The 13,625-nt window shown below is 37.0% G+C and overlaps 1 protein-coding gene across 12 annotated transcripts in view; it reads right to left on the bottom strand.

Annotated features, from left to right (window-relative positions):
• Positions 1-13,625, bottom strand: part of ZMIZ1 (zinc finger MIZ-type containing 1) — a 482,416-nt gene that overhangs the window by 257,994 nt on the left and 210,797 nt on the right. The gene's annotated exons all lie outside the window — the stretch shown is intronic.

Raw genomic sequence — 13,625 nt, 5'->3', positions numbered from 1 at the left:
AGTGTGTGGATGTATCTTCTTACTTTTCCAGATGTTTGACAAATGGGAAAACGATCCACTCGCTGGCTTTAGCGATTCCTGACTTCACTTATTTAGTGAGCTGGCCATTAGCAGATATTGTACCTCCCAGATGGACAAAGCCATCAACTCTTTTGTACTCTTCTCCATTATTTACACATCCAGCGATGTAAACAGCATTTTCTCCTACCTCCATGGTTTTGGTCTTCTGCATACTAATTAAAAGTCTCACTTTAGCAGCTTCTGCTGTTATGCTCAAAAATTCTTTTCATTCCATCCAACTTGGTACCCGGTATAACTAGATCATCTGCAAAATCTAAGTCTTGCTGCTTATCTCTTGCCCAAACACCAATGTCCTTGACAGTAGCCATCACTCTTGTCATCACAAAGTCTATGACAATACCGAAGAGAAGTGGGGATAGTATGCAACCTTGCCTTCTGCCATTAACTATCTTAAACCATTCTGTGTCTCCTCTTTCTGTCCTGATATAACTCACAGACTCATCACATGAAGATTTTATTAAATTAACAATCTTTGCTAGAATTCCATAGTGTTTCAGGATCTTCCAAGGTGCTTCTCTGTGGACAGTATCATCTGCTTTCGTAAAATCAAGAAACACCATCTTCTGCTGGTATTCTAAGTCCTTCTCAATAAATCGTCTCAAGATTAAAATCTGGTCTCAACATGACCTACCAAATCAAAATCCAACCTGTTCTTCTCTGAGTTTCAGAGTACTATCAACAGTAGTTTTCATCTTATTTAAAATGATAATGCAAAACACTTTTCCATGAAAAGATAAGAATGTCACCTGTTTCCAGTTATCACAAATAAGCTGGTCCCCTTCTTTTAAGAAATTTTGCAGCTAACTCCTCTTTTATAATCTTTAGGATAGATCTCCTTCTCCCAAAACAGTCTATACATCCTGCACATGTAATTCACCATCACTTCCTCTCTGACTTTTAACATTTTACCGTCTTCTTTCCACAGCCTGGTGCTTTACCATTCTTCAGTTGGTTTATGGCCTCAGTTACTTCCTCAAAGGTGATTACTCCAAGTGATAAAAGTAAATCCGCTATTTCTTCATGTCTCTCAATGTGTTAATGGTTCTGGCTGATCGAGCACAACCTGGAAATATGCCATCCAGTGCGCTCTGTCCTTCCTTGGTGTACCACATCAAACCTTCACAGTGCCACAGTGGATCGAGAACTGTGCTGTCTGTAGTTTAGAAACTAGAAAAACCTTTTTAGAATCCACTCTTTTGTACACCTCCTCAGCTTCTCTTGTTTTATTTTCCATCCATTCTCTCTCTTATCTCTTCTGACTGATCTTTTAATTTCCATGGTATTGTCTGCAATATTCTTGTTGCAGAACATTTCTTTCTCTATCTTGTTCTTATTGAATTCCCTACTTTAATTTTTTCTTCTCTTCACCAAGCCTTCATGTGTTTGGTTGGAGACATTCGTCTTTCTTACATCTTTTCAGTCCCACTGTAGTCCTAGCTGCACCCACACTTATTTCTTTGAAAAACTGCCACTTCTCTCATGTCCTCCATTGGTATCTAACTCTTCAGATCTGTTGTTAAGTTGCAGCTTGAAATGTGCCTTCAGTGCTGGATTTACTAATTTCATAGTATCATACATATCCTCTGCCTTGCATAATATTACTTCTTAAGTTTTATTTTGATTGTCCAAATAAGAAGATGGCAGTCACTTCCAACATCAGCACCTGTGGCGGTACGCTTGATGAGACCCTGTGAAGAGAGAGTGATGCAGCTAACCCAGTAACTGTGATTCTCCCACATGCTGCCACACATTTATGGTATTACCAAAGGGATTACTTAGCAGGATTCCCAACTGCATGGCTCCAGGCAAGAAATAACTTTCCAGACTTACAAAACAAAGTGCCCTTGGTGTCAGGAGATGGACCCAAACCAAACCCCATAATTATTGTGCAGATATTTGAATACCAGCCCCTGATCCAAATACAAATTTTACCTTTAAAACTGGAAGGAACCAAAATACCAGATTTGAACATCCATCAATTATGCGGGTTCTTAATCTTTGCACCTTGCAACTGCAGCCTGTTGTGGACAGTCATTTTTATGATCACCTCTTTCAAAACGTTGTTTATGTTCCAAGAGAATAGAGGGGAAACATGCCATTAACCATGATAGGTGGCTAAGCAGCATGAACGTGGAAATATCTGCTTTGCACATAGGGGTTCTTGAGTAAGGTACCAGAAATTTGTCAAACCCATTCAAATTCCATGCAGAATATATATCTTAGAACACATAGTGGTTTCAAAAGACACATTCATGTAAAGTTTCACTTTTGTTCATCCATGTTGGCGACTTTCAAAAACAAAAGCAGCTGTCATTCCAAATCAGACCAGAGGTCCATTTAGTCCTATATCATGTTTCCAGAAACGATCACTGAGGGAACGGCATCATCATGAGGTTTTATATGAACTCAATTTTTTTTAAAAATCCTACTTAATGTAACTGTACATGTCCATATTAATATAAGTGTCTAACCAGTTTCTGAATCTGGTTAAGTTCTTGGCCGAATAATCTTGCTGCAATGAGTTCTATATATTAATTATGCATTGTGTTAAAATGCATTCTTTTATCTGTTCTAAATTGTTGGTCTTTCAGTTTCATGCAATATACCCTTGTTCTTGTACTATGAGAGAGGGTAAGCAGGAGGGCCTGATTTACCTGCTTTAGATCATTCATTATTTTGTACACCTCTATAATAGCCCAGTTTAGGTGTCTTCCTTCTTAGCTAAATTTCTTAACTATTTCCTCCCAGTTTATCGCTAATCATTTTCTACTACAACCTTTCAGTGACATGGTGACCAGAACAGGACATATTTTTTTTAATGAGGCTGTACCATTGCTTTATTTCATGCCATTATACTATTTTCAACATTCTTGTCCATTCCTTTACTCAGTTCAAAGTCACCTAAGTTCCATTTTCACTTTATCTCTTAAGTGTTTTTTAATCCTCTGTTCTTAATTCAGAATCCAATTACATTAACAAAAACTCCTCTTCATAAACACTCACCTTTTTACAACATTCAAATGCTTTTTAATGGGAGACTTGAACAAACAATGGAATTTGTCTTTGTCAACAACCTGTGACCACAATCATACTTTCCCCCTATATAACTAGTCATTCAAATGCTGCAAGTACTAACTATATCATTATTTATGCTGGAAAGCTTCTTTGAAATCTGTGGCTGGCCACTAATTACGATTTCCCCCCTACCCTCAGATATACAGACTGTATAAAATATGGAAGGCAAACTAATTAATATTTGACAGATTCCATCTTCAAGACAAGCCTCCCAAGGTAACAATTTTCCTATTATTAGTGAGGAGCATGATCTCTCTTTCACAAAGGCACCCCCTCTCCAACTCCCCAAATGTCATAACAAGTGGTTTATGTTTTCATGCTGACTGATTTACCTATGCAGTACCATGTGGAGAGACTTTTTTTTAAAAACCTATCTAATATTTTTTAAATTGCTTAGAAACCTTCCAGAATGGGGTGCAGGGGCCTGTTTTAGCTCCCAAGATAACCTCCTGTCAAGAGAGGTCACTTTAGATAAATGATGATACAAGTCTGAGGTAACCGCTCTCTCCAAAGTATGAACAACTCAAAAGCAGACCCATTTCTGAACTTAACGCCTGCTCTTTTGATCCTATTGTTGAGCTAGTAACACTTAGTGTCTGTGCTACTTTTATATAATATAGCTACTGCATTCTGTCAAACCTGAAGCGGAAGCCAGCAAGGACCCTTTCGTCACAGTCTATACTCAGATCTGGAACTCCCGAAGGAATCTTTACATCCTGCTGCCAATAGAATGTACAATCTGCCGATGTTCGTTTTCCAGTGTCACAGACCCCCTCCCCCCACCTATAAATTACACATTTGGCTACCAACTACTACTGTAGTTATAAAATTTCCAGTGTTTATTTAAATCTCTATATCTATGAAGAAAGAATATTCTCTCTCTCTCTCTCTCTCACACACACACGCACACACCCCCTCACACCGCATTTCTAATTCAAGATGAATATTTCACACTCAGCTCCTTGGTCTCTTTTTTATTACATCAAAACATTTATCTCAACTCCTTGATTGGTTTTTATCATCTCAAGGCATTTATGTGATGTCTATTGACTTTAACAGGGTTTATGTTTAGTATTTCAACAAAACTGTGTGTTTTACAGTCATTTAACAACAACAGAATGATGAGACAAATGCATCTGGACTTTGGACTTAACTTGAAGAGTTTTCCAGTAAATCGCTGAGGCAGAAGATTGAAGTCAGAAAATTCAGCATCTTTGGTCATAATCTAGAACACAAAACACATTCCTTCCCCACCCCAAAATAAGCTCCTCTATTATAATATGGTTTCTGAATGGAACTACTCTACCTTGGTTCTCCAGCACATTCAATGAACATTATAATTGCCCTGGTTATAACAGTGCCTTCTTTCAAATGTTCAAAATGCTTGGCTTCATGATTGCTGGGGTTATAAAGAGGGTGCAATGTAATTGCAAATGCTCAAACCGCGACACCAGCTTGTGTAGACAAATCGTCGTTGTCTGTTTCAGCTCTCTTAAAAAAATTACTTTTTAAAAAAAGTCTTTTATTCAATACCCCCAGGAAGAAAAGTTTAAGATTATGATAATTTTCTGTTACTATTCTATGGCCATGTCTGATACTTTCTTATCTACATTTCTCTTGCTAAAGACATTTGCTGATCTTAAACCTGGCTTGAATGAATAGCTATTGTTCCCTTCTGGTTTTGAAGGTACTTTGTTTGTCTACCCCATTCACTGGCCTGAAATCAGCAAGGCCTCAGATGGCTGTTGCTATGGTAACTCTGTTCATTCAACACTGGCATATAATGAAGACAATGTGTTTTCCATTTAGATGAGTTTTAGAGCAAAAAAGAGGAGACTCCTGCTTAACAGCCCCCTAGAATGCCACGGTAATATAATCAGGTTTTCTGTAGTACCAGTTAAAGCATGATGTGTGACTAAAAGAGAGAGAGAAAGTTACACTGATATTTAGCAATAATTACAGCATTGGCCAAATTAATCAACAGTGCTTCTGCATTTGTTTATGTTTTAAAGACTTCTCCATTGAGAACAGAAGTAAAATGCACTCAACAACCAGAATGCAACAGCTCTTCTCCTACTTTTTCCTATGAATGTAACATTTTAGATCTCACTGAGTTGAAAACGGACTCTTTGGCACTTCCCTATTGCCCTCTACTTCCTTAAGTGGAAAGGATATTTTAAAATACAATCAACAACATGTGCTTTTCAAAAACAAGAAACAAACACAAAATTGCATGAAGACTCATGGAGGGAATAAGTCTATTAGAACAACTTTTTCTGAACTATAGTATCATCTGAGCACTAAACAGGTAAACTGGAGCTACAATCCAAAAACTCCCTTTATAAAGTGTAGGGAATACAGGTAAGTTACTTTCAAGGAAATTACAGAAAGATAGTATTATTGATAAAATAGGAACCTGATTTGCTTGGATCAATTCAGTACACAAACAGCATGACTAACCCATGAAAAGAATAAAATCAGTAAGGGCAGAGATATTGCTTTGATTTGATGCATTTTTCATACTTATGCTGTAAACTATCTTGCCTAGTTTGGTTTTGTTAACAGAAAGAGAAAGCTGAAGAAGAGAATAAACAGTGTATCATGAGAAAGGAAGCAAAAAGGGGCTCTTCCCACAAAGAGCAACAAACAGCAGGAAAGACTGTTTATTCAATCCACTTAGTATTTGCATGGCACTGTACTGTTGAGTGTTCTAACTTAAAGTCTGTTATTAAACAGGACATTTTAAAGGGACACATGCAAACACAGACACTTGCAAACACAGACTTTCCCTGACTCAAAAAATTATACAGCAGAAACTAGTGTAGTGCCTTGATCCATTAGTTATAGACCCCCAAAATGGAAGCCTTTTTCCAGATTTTATATTACAGCTTCTTGTCTAATTGCTTTTATGTCCCTTGTGAACTTCACTCAGCAAAAGAAAATTGGGACTTTGAGATAGATCCCCAGTAAAAACAAAGTGGAAAATGGAAACGAGACATTATGAGTTTTTCTTCTATTTACAATGGAAACAGTGACTTGAAAAGGTTTCACTTTTCCACTGTTTTTGCAGAGCAGTAGGGAGCAAACACTTCCTGAAGGGAAAGCCAGTTTTCCAAGCTCAGATGAAGTCCAGGATTTCACAATTCAAACAGGAAACATCATGTTTCCAATTTACAAGTTCTACACTTAATCAAGTACCTCCCCCCCCCCAACCCCATTTCACTCCAGAGTGGCAGTGTTGGTGGCAGAAAGGTTTTATATCTTTTAGGAATCACATTCATGCCATTTTTGTTTTAAGAAAATAAAGTTGATTTATGTAGAACAGGAACGTGTGTATAGGACTCATGTCTTTCTACCTTCAAGTTTTGTTCCATACACTCTTTCAAGACTTACAATGTGAGTAATCTTGACTTTTGCCAAGTATCCCCCTTTAAGTAAATAGGATTTTTTGTATGTGTATGGAAGGAGTGCAGTCATACTCCAAGTTTTGAACGGTGTAAAGGAAGCAGATATTTTGCTGGGTTTAAATATCCAGTTTGCAAATAATCAGGTTTTGAGTAGCTATAAATAGATATTTGATGAAATTCTACAGAAGTACCAGAGTTTGAAATGTCAACAATTACTGTGCCACTAACTTGTTTAAAATTCCTGAAAACAAAAAATTATTCCTCACCCATGTCCAATTATTCATGTCAAGCCAGGCCTATGACATACACACAATTGCCCCCACACTCTCTGCCATTTCTAATTGGCTCCCAAATATAAGATCTATATAGATGGATCTAACTAGTATTTCATGCTGTTCTTCAAGGGAGCTGGCTTTGATAAATTAGAAAACCTAGTGACTAACAATATATTTGGTAAGACTACCTAAGGAAGAGAAAGATGTGTGTCAAGATCTGTGTTTGTTCCTTTGCACTTCTCCAGCTGAAGAAAGCAGTCATGTTTACATCTGTCAGATCTTTTCTGGCTCTTCATTCGTGCTGACAGCGTACAGCCTTACTTCAGCCCTGCAAAGCTTAAAACCTGCAGCTGCACTAGCTGGCATGCCTTTTCTAGTTCCTCTCCCTCATATCCCTCCGAATCCCCCGCCCCACACCCTTTATTTGTAACTTTTTGTGCCTAGATCAAAGGAACAAAGTCACAAAACCTGACTGAGCTCCAAGTACAGACAAAGAGTAAATTTTAACAGATGACTATGTGTACGTGTTTTATGTATTATAAAAATATAAAATGATCATTTTTTCCTTTTCTCCCAATTTCAAACAAACATTCTCTCCTTTCTAAGAGATGACTACTTCAGTGATCTCAGTTACTGTCAGAATACCAAAAAGCAGACACCAGTTATGCAAGGAAGACAGCAATATAAATCAAGACAATCTCAGTGTATTTGAACATAGAAGCATTGTCATTTCAGACCTTGAAATATAGTCCGTCTCCTGCCAGCTAAGTCAAGATTCAAGGCTAAGACCCCTTTGGATAAAATGACAGACAAACCCATTCAATAGAACCAGACCACTGAAAATATACTTTGGTTTAAAAGCAACAGCTACAGTCGCTTACAAAAAATTTAATTCATAGTTTCTAGAAGAAAATAGGGGGGTTGCATAGGCTACCTGTACTGATGGGTAATTAGGTCTACATAGCCAGTTTCTTAATTTCATGTCCACACGAAGATCTGTAATGTTTAGATATATAAATAATTATACCTTGAAATGAAATTATGGTAATGTAGCTTTCTAGGAACTAGAGATAAACTTTCAAGCAAGCCTGACAAACTAGCTTTAAAAACCTTCCACAGTAATACTGTTCAGGCCGGGCAAACTATTCAATACAGGATTCATTTTCTTTTTCTTCTTTTGTGGAGAATGTTTGCAGCTTTATTATACTAATTGGAAACAAAAAAGGATATGAAGAAATTAGACAATGGCAGGTGGAAGGTAGCAGTAAAGAAGTGGAATGCAAACAAAGAAAAAACACAAATAAACTAGGAGAAATGAGAGGAGAAAATTTGAAAGGAGAAAAAAAAATCTAGAAACGTCTCCCTATTCAACAAACGTAGCCAAAACAATAGCCACAGCAAAAATACTTCACCAAAAAGACATTTTTAACAAAACAAGGTTGAACTGGTATACTCTAAAATGGGGCTGCATACATTTAGGCCCTGATTCAGCAAGGTGCTTAAGCATTAATATTTATTATTTGTATTGGAATAGCACCAAGATACTCTAGTCATACATCAGGATCCCATTGTGCTAGGTTCTGTATGGGCCACACTTTGACGTGACTCACACGATTAATGGTAGCTACATGCTTAGTACCTTAGTGAACCAGGGTCTTAGTGTTGAAAAACTACTCCTGAATGTTGCAAGACATTTGATTGTTTATTATAGCTAATGTTTAGAGGACTCTGGACTCTGAAATGTTTCTAATTTTAAAAAACAAAATGGGCAAATCCTTAACTGCTGTAAATGCTCATAGCTCCAGCAGTGTAGATATGACCATTCACAGCAGCTGAGGTCTGCCCCCAAGTTATTTTAACAAAAGAGAATTTGCCTTTTAAAAAAATTAATGAATTAATTTAAAAAACCCAAAACTTTTCACCATTATGTATATGAACAGCAACTAGCACAACAGGGCCCTGATCTTAATTGGGTCTTTATTGTAACACAAATAATAAATAACTGGAAAAATGTGTGCTGCTTACTTATAACACTTTAGTTTCATCTTCCAAATTAAATGAACTAGTGTGTTTCAGTATTCTAGTTTTGATGAACTAATTAATAGTAACAACAACCAATAATACATAATAGCAGCAGCTCCATGTTGAAATCTTCAGATTTCAAATGCTGCCGGGGACTGTTTAAATATAAAACCCGCAAATTTTAAAATTCATTTTCCCTATGTATCCCTTAAATAGATTAGGCTCTAGCCCTGCATTGGGTTCTGCTAGCATAGATCCATGCTATTTCTCACAGGCACAGAACTACGTGCTAGTGGATCCTATTGTAGAACAGCACTAAGGTCTTCATGTGCAAATTGCTTTGAAAAAATAATTAAATTGCGTCGACAAAGCACATAAGTAATAGTTTCTCCCATTATAAGGTACCTCCTATATGCTCCTGTTCGCTTACAACTACTGAATAAATCAAGAGGAAGATTTTTTTTTTAAATTACAGTATTTAAAATATATCAATGCAGAGGCTGACTTGTTTATGACCTATTAATAACGTTTGTGTTTGACACACAACAGAGTTCCTCACTCTCTAGATCTTCCCTAACCATACCCTTACCACAGAACTCTATGAATTTTCTGGAACAGAATGGAATTTTATGAAAGGAGATTTACTCAGCTAAATGTCCAGTAGCTATTATGTTGCCCTTTCTGTATTAGACTGTTGTTTATCAGCTGAGAAATGCTGTTTAATAGAAACATTATAGCACTAGCAAACACCCAGGCTAAACTAAATCCTAATGTAAACTTCTGTTAGAGTGATATTGCATTATTTTCACCTGCTGTGTGTGTACAGTTGCAGACTTTAGGATAATAATATTGCTCAGCAATAGCAATAGTTTAATTTCATGTTGTAACACCCTAATGACTTTATTGTTTCACTCCCATTCAAATTCCAATAGCTATTACCATTTAAACACCTGTATTATCAAAGAGTTGTGCATGAATGCCTTCTGGATAATCTACTTACGTTACAAAAGACTAATTCAGTGGAAGGCTATATGTTTCTCTAACTGTTGCACCATTTATCTTTTCTAGCATAACTGGAATCCATCAGAAGAGCTGCTTAAGATTAAAACAAGTCATACTTCAGCTGATACACAGTACGTATTTCCTTCCATCTGATAACCAGAGAGAGACAGAAAAATAACAAAGATCGATTTTAATTTTGGAGACATTTATAAAATATTCCATGGTGGCAAATTCATGGTTACATAAAATTAAGAAATCTAAGCTTCTCAGCCTTTTCAATACATTTAGGCTGACAATTTAAGATTAACCAGTAGAGGATGAACTAACATTTATTATCTGAAGAATTTCGTTGACTCCCCCACGGAGTTAACAAACAATTCAAGTCTAGTCTAAATTTCAGTGGAGGGCACACAAGTCAAATGCGGTGATGTCTCTAGCAGATTACATGATCAGTGGTCATTACCTCCTCCCCCCCCCCCCCCGATGTCTCAATGAGACTGAATTACACTGTCCTATCTATTAAAAAGTGTCTCATCAATCTATCATATCAAATTATTAGAACTAGTCAAAAAATTAGTCAAAAGCTTTCTAAAAATTTTGTCCCATATGTCATCAAAATTCAAAAATTTAATGAAAAATGTAATTGAAATTTCAAAATGTTCTAACTGGGTCTAAAAATTACTGCTTGGCTCCCACTATTGGCAACATGTAGCTGAAGAAAAGCCTCCAGAAGAAATGTGGAAGTCATAACTAGAGACAAGTACTTAATATATATTTCCATACATAAATATTTTCCAACAAGTTAACTCACAGATACTTCTGTGGATTATCAGGATGCCCAAGCAACTGAATGTGGAATCTCTTGGGATATGAATGGTTGAATGATAACATTCTAATGACTTGCAGCAGTCTGGTTATACACAACATGATCAAGGCCCTGTTTTGAACAAATACAGCCATGTTAACCTGGTTACAATTCAACTATCCCCTAATCTGGTTAGAAACATGGTTCCAATTTGTACTGAAGTATAGACCATAACAATGATTCATGATCAAGCTAAAGCATCCTTTGCTAACACTTCAGTAAAAGCTCTTTAGTGTGGTTATCAAATGCTACTAAGGTCCAGACTTCACTAAAAATTACATCCAAGCCCTTGCTCCTCCAACAGATGTCACTGGGGGACCGATGCCCATAACCAGGTTAGGAGACAAACGAGTTGCAAGCAGCTTCCCTGCCATGGTGATGCTTCTAGACATAACCTTAATTACCTCTGCTCTCCCACGAGCCTTTTTAGTCATGTCTGTCTTGGCACCTCAAATGATTCTCATTCTACAGATTTCCATTTATTTATGCATGTACACTGTATTTATTTTAAATCGCAGGCACGTTGCAAAGTGTTACATCAAGCACACATTCAACAAACAAAACAGGGGCACCCCAACACAGCAGCACCAGCAGATCTTACAGGGAAAAAAAAGAACTCATGCCACCTCTGTCCAGCCCGCAAAATTCCACCCAAGTCTGACACAAGAGCAGCCTCTATTCTGCTTCCCTGGAAACTTTTCCATCTACAAGACCAGAGTTCACGTCAACTACAAATCTACACAAGGGGAACTGTTCCAACATTCCTATAGTTAGCCTGAAGTATAACTAAGTGTTCTTTACTTCAAAATTCTCTCCTGATTTTTCCATTAAAGAGACCTAAGACCCCCTAAATGAAACATTAAAATAAAACTATGCAGTTCTCTGAGGCACAAAACTAAATACGTTCTTCATAGCAAATAATGAAAAAATAGTTTTGCACTGAACCAGCTCCCCATGTAATATAAAATATCTCTCCCTCTCAAACGCCAAATATTTGGAGACACAGATAGACAAAGACCTTGTTCGTCAAAATTCATTAAAACCAAGAGATCTAACCAGATCCACGATCTCCACTTTCAGTGTTCAGGAGAGCCGGTCCTGCAGTAAGATCCAGTCCACCTGCACAAAGTCCCATAGATTAAAATGGTTTCTACCTGGGCCCAGTGGACCATTCATGCAGATCTGATTACAAGATTGGAGTTAATGTTTGCACACTGTCTCTCTTACAGGCATACCGACATAATTAGTCCTCAGCATGGGCAGGATGACTACATGACTTTTTGAAGTCTCTTCTAGCCCTACAGTTCTTGATTTCCATAATGTGCTTATTCTGAACTTCTTATCATGGAGGAAACAATAAAATACATATAGGCCTATTTTTTAAACAAGGTTTTCACATATAAAAAGTAAAACAAAACTTTAAAATAAGAATTTCAACCACTGCAAGGAAATACACAATATAACTGTATTGCTCATTTTATTTTAGGGGATCAGATGACTCAAGGGATTGGTAATGCTAGATGGAACTTCTCGGTTTTAATGAGCCTGGCCTAAAGTTGGTCTGGGTTTCAGAAGTAGTAGTGACCATCCACTGTGACTTTTCTAAAGGTGCTTTGTGGCCTAGGGGAATAAGCGTGTGATCTCAGTCCAACTTTTAGCTGACACTGTCTGCAATACGAGAAGCCAGGACCAGAACCGAGGCATGTGTTTGCTGTCTCAGCCAAGGTGTCAAGGACTACATGGGCACAGTGACTGAACCATCATTACACCCTAAAGTGTAGGTACTCTTGAAGTCAGGATTGATGATCTTTGATAGAGAGTTTGTGGAAAGTCTATACTGTTAAAGTTGGACTTATTCTGTGGACCTCTTCAGGTATGCAAAGTTAAATTTTGTCAGTATTATACATACTATATTATACACATAAGGCTTTGTCCTGAGAAATGTTAGAATTTGATGGCATTTGTGAGCTTTGGGGTTGAAATTTATCCTAAGAACAGAAATGTTTGATTTTATTTAATGTAATTTAACATTTCATTGCATTGTTCACTAGAAGTAAGTGTGAATGCAGAAACCCTCATTAATGCAAGATTTAGGTTCAGTGTAAACCCTAATTAAGAATGACACTATACTTCTTTCCATCAGAGGAAAAAATTGATACCTGCATCCCCTGTGTATTATAAATGTAAATATCTGTGCTTGAAAGCAGATCCCCTCTGCTGATGGGAATCATAATGAAGTCTTGCTTTTGTGATCTTAACATACAATTCATTTTCCCTGTGGTATGGAGAGACATTTTTCCTATGAAAGACGAAAGTGGTTTCCTTTCTACATTCTGTGTCACTTTTGAACAGGGCGTTATTTGCCAATATTATGCACTATTTTCTTTAAAAAAATAAGAAAGAAAACATGCAACAGAAAATAAAAGTTGTTCAAAGCCTGAATGCTTAAAAATACTGAAAATGTGATGCTAGATTTTAACAAGTCAGAACACTAGAGTAAAAAGTCCCTGGGTTGCCTGAAATATTCAGCATATCATCAAAATAAATGCACATACGAAGGCTTAAGGGGGATATTCCAAAAAGTTCTTCTTTCAGACAGAACAAGCCTGCTAAAACCTCATAAGCAACAGTCATCAGGCTTCATCTCCATCCTCACTGTGGCCATAGAGGTATATGATGCTGCATTATTTTTCCTAGAGGGCATTCTTATTGCATCTATGATCTCTATGTAATTCATTTTCTAACACCTGAAAGACTTACAAAGAGTTTCTCACAGAGAGATTTTTAAATGGTTTTTACATTTGATTTTGTTAAAAGTATAATTATGAGAAGCAGTGCTTTGTAGTGGTGCAGTTGGGGGACCTGGTGTCAGGATTCTTGGGATCTATAGCTACTTAT

The sequence above is a fragment of the Emydura macquarii genome, unplaced genomic scaffold (assembly GCF_026122565.2).
Source record: "Emydura macquarii macquarii isolate MOO-44397 ecotype Brisbane River unplaced genomic scaffold, CSIRO-AGI_Emac_v2 contig_67, whole genome shotgun sequence".
NCBI lineage: Eukaryota > Metazoa > Chordata > Testudines > Chelidae > Emydura > Emydura macquarii.
This window is presented reverse-complemented; position numbering and strand designations above follow the sequence as displayed.